At 35.9% G+C, this 13638-nt stretch overlaps 1 protein-coding gene and 1 pseudogene across 4 annotated transcripts in view; both read right to left on the bottom strand.

Moving 5' to 3' along the window:
- Positions 1-13628, bottom strand: part of TMEM232 (transmembrane protein 232) — a 206965-nt gene extending 193337 nt beyond the window's left edge. For all 3 annotated transcript variants that reach the window (XR_013814773.1, XM_079794161.1, XM_079794162.1), the window contains exon 1: positions 13153-13628. The gene's annotated coding sequence lies outside the window, so the exon portion shown is untranslated. The remainder of the gene's footprint in view (positions 1-13152) is intronic.
- Positions 10107-13452, bottom strand: LOC307110763 (periphilin-1-like; annotated as a pseudogene). The gene is made up of 2 exons: positions 13260-13452; positions 10107-11384 (listed from the first exon to the last, which is right to left on the bottom strand). The product of its transcript is annotated as a periphilin-1-like (transcript).
- Positions 13629-13638: the final 10 nt, after the last annotated feature.

The raw sequence follows: 13638 nt of genomic DNA, 5'->3' as shown, positions 1-13638 counted from the left end.
CGTGCACTGGGCCTCTAGTAGGTTAATATATGTAGATTGCTTAGAATAGCCTGAGTCATAGGAAGTTTTACATAAGTGCTTGTGATCATTATTAGATTACTATGCTTTCAGTTTTTTAAGGTTACTTATAAATTTCTTTTTATGTCTCCTGTCTTTTTACCATTTAGATTATGCTTTTTCTGCTTGCCCTCATATCCAGATTTATTTTTCTTTTGAAGCATGTCTAAGCACATTTTATAGGTGTGAGACCAAAACTAGGTCATAATATTTGTGTTTAGTGGAATATTTAAACAGCAAAATGAAGTAACAAAATGGGTAGTCAGAATTATATTGAATTATTTTGCATTTCATTTTTAAGATATCTGATTCTTAAAACACATCATTATATTAGTCAAGGTTTTGGTAGGAAACAGATGACACACTTAAATGGGGTAACTGAATAAAGAGACTTTCCAATGACGTTGGCAGTTATTTAAATAAAAAAGAAAAGGAAATCCGAGATGGTGTTGTTCTCAGGGGCTGGCAAGAAGAGAGTAAACCATTACCACTCTCAGGATTCCACTCTAATCATCTGCCTGTGCTTTCCACTGGTGTGCGACAAGGATTTTTAAAACATGCAATAACTGACTATTTTGTCAGGGGCACTGACATCTTTTCTCTTAGACTGTCAAATATAAAAAATGACAACTATAGCTGTCTGATGTGAATGAATCAAAATAATACCTCTTTTTGTCAAATAGGGAAAAAAATATATTTTTGGTGTCCCACAAAATTTTAGTAATTAGTTTATGTGCATGAGATGAAAAAGGTTGAAAATCGCTGAGCTACACCAAACTAGAAGCCAGAAGGTGCAGGGCAGAGTCCAGTAGAATGGAAAGGAGATCTGGAAGGGTAATGGGAAAATAGCACAAAATAGATTATAAACTCAAAACATCATTATCTATTGCTATTGGCTATAGTGAATTTTGCTTATAATAATCTACATCCATTAGAATATAAAGCAAAAGTATGTTTATGTCCGTAGCTATATTGAGCTATGTATAGAAACATCATTCAAAGTGGACCTAACTGTAATATAAAATACAAGTTATTCTCAACAGAATTAATATATTCCGGAGTTGTTGCTTTTTCACATCTGCTGGTAAGAGGGTAGATTTTTGGACCATCTGCTCAAAATGCAAGTTCTATACCATCTTGCTGATGAGACTTTCCCAGATGGGGTGGGTAGAAAATGTCAAATTGCTGTGAAAGTTTCTTCATGATTACTCTCAATTTCTGGCTTATTTTAGGAGTACTTATCTTGATAGTAATAGTGCTTAACCAAAAGTAGTTTGTGAAACACTATTTGAAAATATTTTTATATACAACAGAGATAATAAGACTCCCTAATGTATTTTATGGATTAGAATTGCATTTGACTAAGAATAAAAGAAACACGCCCAAATAATCCCAAATTTCCCAAAAGAAAATAATGATGTCTTCATAAATGTTTCCCAAAAAGGTATTGGAATTAAACCCTCAGTGAGATAAATAAACAACAACAAAATAAGATTTTAAATTACTCCTTCTCCATACCAAAAATAAACAAACTAGAGAACCTAATAATGTTACCAATGTTCACAAAATTTTTCATCTTTTTGTAAGAATATTCTTCATAAAATTCTCAAAACTTAAACCTAAAACTATCAACAAAGTAGAGTCTAAAACCTAAAACTATCAACAAGGAATTATTATAGCTGTTGTTGCTATCTGTAAAGTAGGATTCAGTCAACCTTCATATGACTAGTATTATCAGTAGTAGTATTACTGTTATTATTACATGTGCAGTAGGGCCAGTCAAGCCTTCAAATGACTAGAGCTTCAGTTGATATCTAACTGAAATCACAGGAGAGACCCTAAATAAGAGCTACTCAACCTCAACTGTGTACAATCAACTCAAGAACTATGAGAGTTGATAAAAATTATTTAACCTACTAAGTTTTAAGGTGGTTGTTAGATACCCAGCATACTCGTTGGATTGTACAATGAACATTAATGCATTTCACTATATGTACATTTTACCTAAGTAAAAATAAGATTAAAAAAGAATATATTATATGGGAATTAGGTTTGGTGACATAGAACAGAAGTAAAAATGACAATTGCTTAGCAAGATAGAAATGTATTTCTAATGTTAAAAAAAAATTTTTTTTAAGTTCAAACCTAGACAATTTAGGGTCTGTTTAGCAGCTTCACAGTCATAAGAAACCAAGGCTCCATCTATATCTTCCTTTCATGGTCATTGTCGGGCCTCACCTTGCTTCAGGTTGTTCACTGGTTCATGTAGCATCAAATTATTAGGGATGCACTACTGTGGCTATGTGCTATTGACTTCTGTTTTCAAAGGAATTCTGTTAATTAAGTCTCCTTTTCATCTCTTCTGCCATTCTCCTAAATTAGGATGTTATTATCTTTGTCCTAGATTAATACAATAACTTCTTATCTTCCAGTCTCCTGTCCTGGCTTCCTCTAGTCTAATCTTTTACATGACTGCTAAAACTTTTCCAAACTTAAATCTCCTAATCATTTCACCCTTCCCCAGTCCCCACCTCCTTGTTTAGGCCCTTGAATATATCCCTGCTATCAACAAAAAAGTCCAAACTCAGAGTAGGAATTGTCAGATAGCTGGAGCATTAAGTTTGAGTGTATGGTTTATATTTTATCTGTCATGTTTTTTAAAAAATAGCTAATTGTTTTGTTTATCATTAAAAAGTTAATATATGTGTATATCAGTTATAAATTTTAATTGCAAAGTGTTTAGGAAATATACATTGGGAACTGGATTATCTCATCCATTTCAGGGTCCTACACTTATGTTAAAAACACACTTTATTGGACCATTTTACCAAGTGGCATGGGGATGTGGAAGAAAGTGAGGAAATACAAAACCATGTCCCATTTGGAAATAGTTAAAAGACTAAAAATGTGTAGTTTGTAAAAGAGAAGTATAGGCCATAGGGTACCATTAACGTCTCTTAAGGATGAAGGTTTTACATATATTTTCAAGAACTCCTTTCCCTTTTGGTTTGTACTTCTCTATTCAGAGAATTTATGAATATATATACAGGCTTTCTTCTCTTCTTGCCTGCATTTCTGCAAGGCAGGAAGCTGAAGCTGCCTGAAGTCACTGGCTTAAGCTCGTTGAAAAGATGATGCTAGATGAATTCTTTTATTGGGCTTATGATGTGTGTCAGTACTTTTTAATTTTTTGCAATAGTCAACATAATATGAAATAAAGAAAACTATATACAAACTCACACTTCCATATAAACTAGAAATAAAAGAATGTTTTTGACTATTTTATATTTAGCACCACCAAACAGTACCACAATATTTTTTGTAAGGGGTTGTCATTTAGAAAATTCTCTTTGGTTCAGTTTTCACAAAAGTAGAAGTGCTTCTTTTCCTGTGTTTGATAGATGTACAGATAATTAAAATGCTGTCCCTTCCCTTAAGAAATTATAACCTATGAACAACATAAACTGATGAACAAAAACAGATCCAGAGACAGAGAAGCATAGATCAGACCGTCAAACCTCAGAGGGAAGGAAGGGGAGGGTGGGGGTAAAGGGGAGAGATCAACCAAAGGACTTGTATGCATGCATATAAGCATAACTAATTGACACAGACACAAGGGGGGTGAGGGCATGAGCAGGGGGGTGGGGCGGAAGATGGGGAGATAAGGATACATATGTAATACCTTAATCAATAAAGAAAAAAAAAGATTCACAAGGGAAAAAAAGAGAAAGAAAAAGAAATTATAACCTAGAGAAAAAGGACTGGCTTATAAACCAATACTATCACATTTTAAGATGCTGAATTCCATGACAAGGCTTCAGCTGATTTAGGGGAGAAAATTTGCCAAGAGAAATATTTGATCAATATGGCATTCTATAAAAGTATGACAAGATCTAAATAATAGTCTATTTAAATTTAAGAATGACTATCTGTCTCAACAGAATTCTGTCTGTTTTGGCCTTGAGTTCAAAGAATGAAAGTATCTTTATCTAATGAACAGGATACCTAAAATCTGAAAGAACTTAACACAATGGAATTCTTTCAGCCCAAAATTATCAAATAATATGGGGGGTGTTTAATTGTTCTTTTTATAATCTAAAACAAGCGTAAATCAAAATATTTAGGCCATTTCTGAAGGAGTAAAGGAATCATCAAGAACTGAACATTGAATGTGGAAATTTAAGAAGGTTTAAAATATCTGAATATCTGCATGACATCTGATGAAAACCTCAGTCCTGAACCTGATGAAACAGGTACTGGTGCTATGTCCTAGAAGAGCATTAACCATGCCTGAGGATAGGCAGCCCACAGTTTTTAAGGACACTAAGCACTGGTTGGCTGCTCTTAGGATACTAATGCCATAGGATACACTTGGTAGTAATTAGAAAAATCCAATATTCACAGTGTATGAAGGACATGCACATTTTGCCTAAGCATGACTAATCAAAAAAGGAAATCTGAATAGCCAGAGAAGTGATTGAATGACCTACTAGCTGAATGACCACTTCAGACCAGGTTCATGAAGTTATTACAGGCAATCTGTATTAAAAGAAAAATGTAAAATGTATTTTTCTCAAAGAACTGCTTCCTACATCCTCTCCTGGACTTCTTGTAAAAAGTAGTATTTTCAGTATTTGTTCTCCCATCCTACATACACACATACAATGTAACATCAGTGATAAACACATGTGGTCATGAAAATTTATATTCTATAAATAAAAGTATAAACTTAACTGTGAGATAGCTGCCACAGAGATCCAGAAATCCAAGGTATGAATGAGTTCAGGCTTATTGATGCCGTTAACATCATGTATAATTTTATGTGTGGATATATGTTTCCAAGTCTCTTGAATATATATCTAGGAGAGGAATTGCTGAATCATGTGGTAACTCTATGTTTAACCATTTGAGTAACTGCCAGATTGTTTTCCAAAGTGGCTACACTATTTTACATTCTCACCAGCAGTGTATAAAGGATTGGATTTCTCCACATTCTCACTAACACATTATCTTTTTTATTACAGATATCCAAACAGGTCTGAAGTGGTTTTGATTTGAATTTCCCTAATAGCTATTGACTTAATCATCTTTCCATGTGCTTATTAGACATTGTATGTCTCTTTTGAAGAAATGTATATTCAGATCCTTTGCCTATTTTTCATTGTGTTGTCTTTTTATTATTGAGTTGCAATGTGTAAAAGAGAAAACATCTCTTTTTGCTAAAGGCCATGATATCACATCTAGATTTAATACTTGACCTACTTGGTGTTTTAAACTCTACCAGAAATAGATTTTTAATCAACCAATCTCAATATCAATGAGGTAATCTGTCATGTGGGCCCTGTCCAGCCCTACCCTCTCATAGGCAGAGGAGGCAATCGCATGAAAACAAAACAAAACAAAACAAAAAAACAAAAAACCCACCTGTATATTTCTTTCCCCCAAAAGAAGATGTCTTGATCAGAAAATCCTTTTTCTTTTGTTAATAGCTCCCTTGCCCCACCTTTCTTCCTATATAAACCCCTTATTTGTATAACTCCTTGGAGCTCCTTTCTTGATGCTAGATGGGATGAATCACTTAATAAAGCCAATTAGATCTTCAAATTTACTCAATCGACTGTTGTTCTTTAACAAATTGTTCTTATACATATTAGATACAAATCCCTTTTCAGATGTATGATTTGCAAGAATTTTCTTCCAATCTGTAGGTTGTCTTTTCATTTTCTTGATGATATGCTTTGAAGAGCTGTATTTATAATTTTTTATAAAGTCTATTTGTTGTTGTTGTATTGTGCTTTTTGTTGTCATATCTAAAAAACCACTGCCTAATCCATGTCAGAAAGATTTATGCCTGTTTTCTTCTAAGGGTTTTGTAGTTTTAGCTCTTACATTTAATTTTTTTATCCATTTGAGTTAACATTTGTATATGGTATGATATAGGGTTCCAACATCATTCTTTTGCATATGGCTATCCAATTGTGCCAGAACCATTTGTTGGAAATTTTTTCCTTCATTGAATTATTTTAGCACCCTTATCAAAAAGCAATTTACCACAAATGTGAGGGTTTGTTTCTATTCTATTTTATTGAAATCTATGTGTTTTATGCCAATACCACATTGTCTTGATTACTGATGCTCAATAGTAATATTTGAAATTGAGAAATGTGAATCTTCCACTTTGTATTTCTTTTTCAATATTGTTGTTTTTGTTTTTTTTCTATTCCAGGCCCAAGGTAGCCTTGCCATGTGAATTTTAGGATCATATTATCAACTTCTGCAAAGAGATCAGTTAGAATGTCAATATGGGTTGTACTGAACCTGAGGATCAATTTGGGAGCATTGCCATCTTAACAATATTAGGTATTCTTATCCATGAGCATAAGTTGTCTTTCCATTTATTTTTGCCTTTTTTAATCTCTTTCAACAATATTTTGTTTTTTTTGTTTTTTTGTTTGTTTTTTTTTTATATACATTTTATTGATTTTTACAGAGAGGAAGGGAGAGGGATAGAGAGCTAGAAACATCGATGAGAGAGAAACATCCATCAGCTGCCTCCTGCACACCCCCGACTGGGGATGTGCCCGCAACCAAGGTACATGCCCTTGACCGGAATCAAACCCGGAACCCTTCAGTCCGCAGGCCGCTGCTCTATCCACTGAGCCACACCGGTTAGGGCATTTTTTTTTATTATTATTTTATTGATTTTTCACAGAGAGAAAGGGAGAGAGATAGAGAGCCAGAAACATCGATCAGCTGCCTCCTGCACACCCCCCCACTGGGGACATGCCCGCAACCAAGATACATGCCCTTGACCGGAATCGAACCCGGGACCTTTCAGTCCGCAGGCCGATGCTCTATCCACTGAGCCAAACCGGCTTCGGCAACAATATTTTGTACTTTTCAAAATGTAATTTACATTGCCTTTGTTAAATGTATTCATATTTTATTCTCTTTGATGCTATAATAAGTGGAGTTTTTCTTAATTTACTTCCTTTTCAGTTTGCTAATTGCTACTGCAAACTGATTTTGTCTATATATCTTACATACTGCAAGATTGTTACTTTTTTATTAGATCGACTAGTTCGCTAGTAGCTTCCTTAGCATTTTCTATATGCAACATCATATAGAAAATGTATTTTGTGGAATACAGGGATTTATTATCTCCTAAAAACTATTGTGAAATAAGTTTGGAAAACATTGCATTAAACAAAATTAAAGGTTTGCATACTATAAGACATCTCAGAGTTGTTAACATGCTCCTGTGAGATACAAATCTCCCTGAGTAGCAGTAGGATATACATTTGTTGCTAAATTTTACCAGAGAAATCTTTAGGACACTAAAGAGTTCTGGAATCACATGCACAAAAAAATGGGGGAAATTCTAATTTATAAAACTACACAGAGTATTTATTAAGCATTTGTTGCAGGCACTTTACTAGGAGTTCTGGATGAACAATGAGCTTCAACAGAGGAACACTTACCAAATTAACCATGATAATGAATGATTCTGATTATGAATCAGATGCTCAAAGGAATATAACATTATTTATCAAGATTACAAGAGTTCATGCCAAATAGTTCTTACTGAAATAAAAAAATCTAGTACTCACCTTGAACCTAAAGAGTTATTTGAGACATCAAAACAAAGAACATATATGCACTGAAGAGGTATGTTTCAGCTGATCAAATGGCTCCAGTAAACTGTCTGGTGCTTGGCAGTTCATTTGCCACCTAGCATAGACCCAGAATTTTTTTAAAAAAGGAAAAAAAAGATTTCAACATTAATCCCTAGTGTATTTTTGTTAAAGCTCCAGTTAAAATAAGGTTAAAAAAAAGTACACTTGTTAATTTTGTTTCCTGAGAACTAGACAATGTTAAAATTATAGCAAAACCTTTGGATAGGTAACCTGCATTACAGAATGTATGATACAGACTGTAGTCTTAAGAAACACAGGATAATTGGACCAAAACCACCAAAAAAAGATATAATTTAGACATATTGTTGAAATCGGGTAAAAAAGGGAATCCTATCGTCATCTCGCCTCCTCCTAGAAATTTTTCCTAAGTCAATAACTTGTACCACCTTCTCAAGATTGCCTTTAAAAAATAATTGCATTTAACATCCTCAGTGAACCTTTCTCCCTCCCCAAACACACACACTTCAAATTTTTGAACGAGAAAGACAGAGAGAGATGGGAGGGACAATTTCACCTATTATACAAGGACTTGAAAACTGTCCAGCGAGGCAAGTTGGCTTCTGAAATAAGGCTTGCCAGAGGACAAAGGAGTCCCTGTCCAGAGGAAATTAAAAGAATTCGCCTATTGATAGCAATAAGTTCACCCACCTCTTTCGTCTTCCCAGCACAAAAGCTATTTCCCTATCAGATGGCCTGGTGGCTGACCTTCTTCCTGCCTTCGCAGGATGATTTTCACCTTAGATTCTTAGTAGGGGCCAGGATGGCTGGCCTGCCTAGGGGCGCGAGTAGTGGAAGCTTCTTCCAACAGCCACAACCATGGACCCCTCCCCCAAAATAGGCTCAGTGCTCCCAGGTATGGGTTTTTGTGGATCTCCCGGTTGCCTAGGGATGATGAGTGTGGTGATAACCTTAACTCAGGTCCTCAGAAACAAAACCTAGCAGTCACCACAAACTCACCGCAGCCTCAGGGTTGCTGGGGACCAAGACTGGTTGCTAAGGACGCTGTAAGAGCCACTCCTTCGAGTCCGAATGTTGTTCTTTTAGTGTCTCCTGACTAGGTTTAACCAATCAGGACCTTTAAGTGCAATTCCACCGTCCTTTCCCCGCCTTCACCACATTTGTGTTCAGTATCGAACGAATAGATGCAATTATACGTGAAAGACCTTTCTTAGCTTTAAAATATCATCATAAAGCACATAGTAATGATTCGGTTTTAATACTGTACATACGTTAGCTATCCGGCAGTAGCTGCAGCGAGAATTGGTATGACAGAGCCAGTGTCCCCTCAATGCCTAAATACCTCCACCATAGCCTCGTCCCCCAAAACACAGTATCTACATTTAAAATTAAAACAGCATATTTATACAAAGGTAGCTATTTCTTTTAACCAAATTGCTGTTCAAAGGCTCCTTTTACATAGAAAATCTGGATCTGATGGCGGATAAACAAAACATCCAGGGTGTTCTGTAAGTATTAACCACAAGGGGGCGAATTTCAATTCAAAAGAATGCCAATTTTTGAATATAGTATCCATTAATATTTTCTAATTCAAATCCTTATAAAATTCCCTGTCTACCAAGTGCCAAGCAACTTCAACTTTAAAAATTTCACAAATTTTGAGGAATTCTGATTAACTTTAAAGTTAATTTATAGAGATTGTTCTTGTTAAGTAAATTGCCTTAAAATATTAAGAACTTCAAGGCAATTTAACTGATGAAAACTTCAGATACATCAATCCAGAATTGTTTCTGTTCATAACAAGCACCAGGTAAGTTTTGTGATTTTTTAGCAAATCTTTATATTTTAAACAGAAAGTATTAATCCAAACTCTTAAACTGTGAACTTTGAACAATTATGATGTGTCAATGTAAGTTCATCAATTATAACCAATGTACCAAATGGTTGGTTATTGATAATGGGGAGGCTATACATGTATGGGGGAAGGGAGAGTATGGGAAATCTCTGTACCTCTTAGTGTGTGTGTGTGTGTGTGTGTGAACTCAAAACTATACTAAAATATAATAAAAATTGAAAATTAATTCATTTAAAAAATAAAGTTTGAAAAAACAGAAATTACAATATCCAGTCCCAGACTTCTCTGAAACACATTTCTCCTAAAAGATAGGTAAATTGAGGATAGAAACAAAAATAAAACTAAGATATAACAGAGAGAACAAAAATATAATTATATTAAAAAGAATTAGTAGGGAGAAAAAGCTTCTTTGAACTAAAAAATAATAAACTTGAGACAATGAATTAAGAGTGCTTATCTATTCCAAATAAAATAAATATGGAAAGAATATTATATGCATTTAAAAATAGCTTGGTGAACTTTATTTAAAATTTATTTCAAGAGATCTAGGGAAAAATATTAAAAGCATTAAAAATACAAACTATTAAACAGGGTACTCACAAAGGAACAAGAAGCAGGTTAGCTAAAATATTCTTCTCCGAAATATAAAAATCAGTCGATGCTACAGAGCATTTATTTTTTATATATGATATATGTCATTTCCTTTCTTCTTTTACTTAAAAAACAGGATTTTAATGTGAGGTGTCTTTTAAAGATTTACTATAATGAGTGTTTATACTCAAAGCAAATATTCTCTAAGATAACAAGGTATTCAGTTTATTTGGATCTTATACTTAAACATATTAAAACTTACAAATCCTAAGATAAGTAAACAACCACTTAGAATTCTAACATTTTCACATGGTATCATTGACTATAAAATGCAAAAAGACTATAAATGTTTAAGTGGCATGATCTGTAAAAATTACACTAATATGACCAAATGATCACATACTGTGGAAGACTTACAAGACATGAGTAACTATGGAAAGCTATTCTCCAGGACTTGAAAGATTATTTGACCCATCATTTTAGAGGTGGGTTGGGGGGGGGGGGGGGGAAAGGGAGGGAGATAAGTATGAATTAGGAGGCTCTACATGTAGATAAGAAAATTCTAATTAAAGTATCTTAAGACTATTTTAGATGCTTATTTGATATTGAAAAGGTGGCCAACTACCAAAAAGTACTTCTCTTCTTCACAAATATCCATATATCAAGAATTTACACAATCTGGCGGTGGGAGGGGGGAGGGGGGACCTAGAAACATTTTCTTTTGCCTGAGCAAGTACATTTCTAAAAAGAAACATCAAAGTCTTGACTAGAGGTGTCAGACTGCAATGAAATGCTTGAGTTCTTTAACACACTGCTCACCTATTTCATGTAAATTCTGTCTCAATGCAAACTGTATGGACTTTCCTAATGAAGGGTCTTTTACAATCAGCATTTTCACAGCCCATCCTGAAAGTTTCAGTCTTGTTGGTAAACCTGTTCGAATCTGTTTTTGGTGCAATTAGAGTGACTGTTTAGCTGACTGCCTTCAAATAATTCTATGCCTTCTGTTGCACAGGATTCAGGTTCTTCTGGCTGGTCAATGGACAATGGTGCTGTGGATCCTACATCACACTCAGAAATTTCAGGTAAGTTACTTTCATCTGCCTGCTCACTTTCAGCAGCCCATTTGCTTGCAACCTCAAGTTCCTTTGCAGTTAGCCTACTGGGTTTGTCTAACATTTTTGATGAAGGAACACTTGAAAAGCTTGAGGGTAAAGTGTCTGTCTCTTGATGTTTTCAAAGACTGAATACACTGAGTGGCCAGATTATTATGATCTCTGAATGCATAATAATCTGGCCACTCAGTATGTGTGTGTGTGTGTGTGTGTGTGTTTGTGTGTGTGTTAGAGACCCGGTACATGAATTCGGGCATGGGTGGGGTCCGGCCAGCCTCGCCAGGGGGAGGGGACATGGGTGCTTGGCCAGCCTGCCTGCTGGTCAAACTCCTGGTCGAGGGGACAATTTGCATATTAGCCTTTTATTATATAGGATATACACTGAGTGGCCAGATTATTATGTGTTCAGAGATCATAATAATCTGGCCACTCAGTGTAGGTCTCTTTTTACTTCTATGTTGAGACTGATGGAAAGAGTTAAGTTTTGCTTCTTTCTGGAGAGTAGCTTCTACTACTGACACTGGAGCCAGATCTGCTGTGTGGAGAATCCTTTCTCAATGACCAGCCTTCACATGATGTAAAGCTTAGAAACGTTTTCCTCTAAAGCCATCTCTTATGTCTCTATATTCAGGCTGACAACTTCCAAAATGATAACCTCTTCTTCATATGACCATTATCCCTTTACATTTCACTTTTATGACTTGCCTTTTCATGTCCTTTGCTCACATTTCTACTGATTTCCCTTTATTGGTAAGAGCTTTTTTTTTTTTTTTAACAAAAAAGTGACCCATTGTCTAAATCATGTTAAAAATGTGACATTTCCCAATTTGTGACTCATTTTTCAATTTTGATTAAAATGTTTTTATTTATTTAGAAATTTAAATATTCTATGGTCAAGTTGATTAGTCTTTCCTTACATGGCTTTTTACTTGTCACTTTTAGAAAGTTTTTCAATCTATTTGAAAAATATTCACCTTTTATTTTTTCTATAGTCACTATTTTTTAAAAGGGAAAAGTACAATATATTATAGCTGGAATTTATTTGGAGATAAATTGCAAGATGGGGCTGTTATTGTTTTTCCCCTCAACTGGCTACCCAGTTGTCGTCCTTTTAATAATTCATCCTTTCTTCACTGATATGTATGTAAATTGTAAGATGCTGTTGCTTTTATATTAAAAGCATACACACACACACACACACACACACACACACACACACCTTTTCCTCCTTCTCCTTTTAATAAATAAATAAAATTTTGGATCTGCGCTAGTCCCATCTTTGAGCCAATATTCCTAAGGGACAGAGAAATATTTTTTTATTGCCATGTCCTGTAACCAATATTGGTTACATAGTAACTTGGTACTCGTACTCATTTTAAGGGAAAGACTACAAACATTTGCCCAAGCCCCATCACAACTCAAGAATGTCAATCCGCTTAAGAGGAATTTGGTTATCACTTTAAGTAAAGGTTCCCTTCTAGAAGATCGAGAATAGTGCGTCAGGGTTCTCTTCTGAAAGCCCTCGGAATGCTGGGCTCCAGCGGGGAGAAGGGGCACAGGAAGAACCCATGGTGGGCTCAGTCAGACCTAGGGACAGGGACTCTGCCCGAAGAGCCCTTGGAGCTGATGAAAACAGGTAGTAGGGTCATTTTAATTTTTCAACTGAGGTCTTGATGTTTAAAGGTATAAACACCCTGAGTGGTTTAGATGCAGCACAAAATACCTACAGAAGACGATTTGTAGGTATTTTGTGGCATTAGAAAAGCAAAATGCTTAATTCCTTAAGTCCCTGAGAGTAGTTTACGTTCACGGCGAGGAGCCGCAGAGGACAGAAGAGCGGGGTTTTCTCCCTGCACGTTCCTTTTTAATGCTTACTTACGCGGTCCACACCACCGCTGCGCTCACCGGGCCGAACTTCTCTCGATTTTACCCAAAACGCCAAGTGCGGGAGGCAAAGTTAGATGTAATGTTAGGAATACGCCGCACCGCGCACCTGAGCAACGCCCCCGTGGCAGGTGAGGCACCAGCCTGCAGAGACAAGACCGAGATCTGAGGCCGGTGTGTGGAGCGGGACGTTCAGGCTGAGATCTCGGCGAGTCAGATCCCGCGAGGCCTTAGTTATCATTTCCCTATGAAACGTCTTTATTCGACCTTCTCCGATCCAGGTCGTCTCGTCCATCCCTGTTTCCTCAAGGCATTTCTTTGGTAAAGTGTTCCATTAACTCCAGTCACCTCACCACTTCCTCCTCCCTAAAGGTGGCAGTTTAAGGGTGGGCGCCGGATTACCGAATCGTCTCCCTAGCAACCGCGTCTCCGAAGACCGCCGGAAAGGGCTAGGATCACGTGCTCTGTGAACTTCCGGGTT

This window comes from Cnephaeus nilssonii, assembly GCF_951640355.1.
Source record: "Cnephaeus nilssonii genome assembly, chromosome: 2".
Classification (NCBI taxonomy): domain Eukaryota; kingdom Metazoa; phylum Chordata; class Mammalia; order Chiroptera; family Vespertilionidae; genus Cnephaeus; species Cnephaeus nilssonii.
Note: the sequence above shows the minus strand (reverse complement) of the source record. Positions and strands in the feature narration are given on the sequence as shown.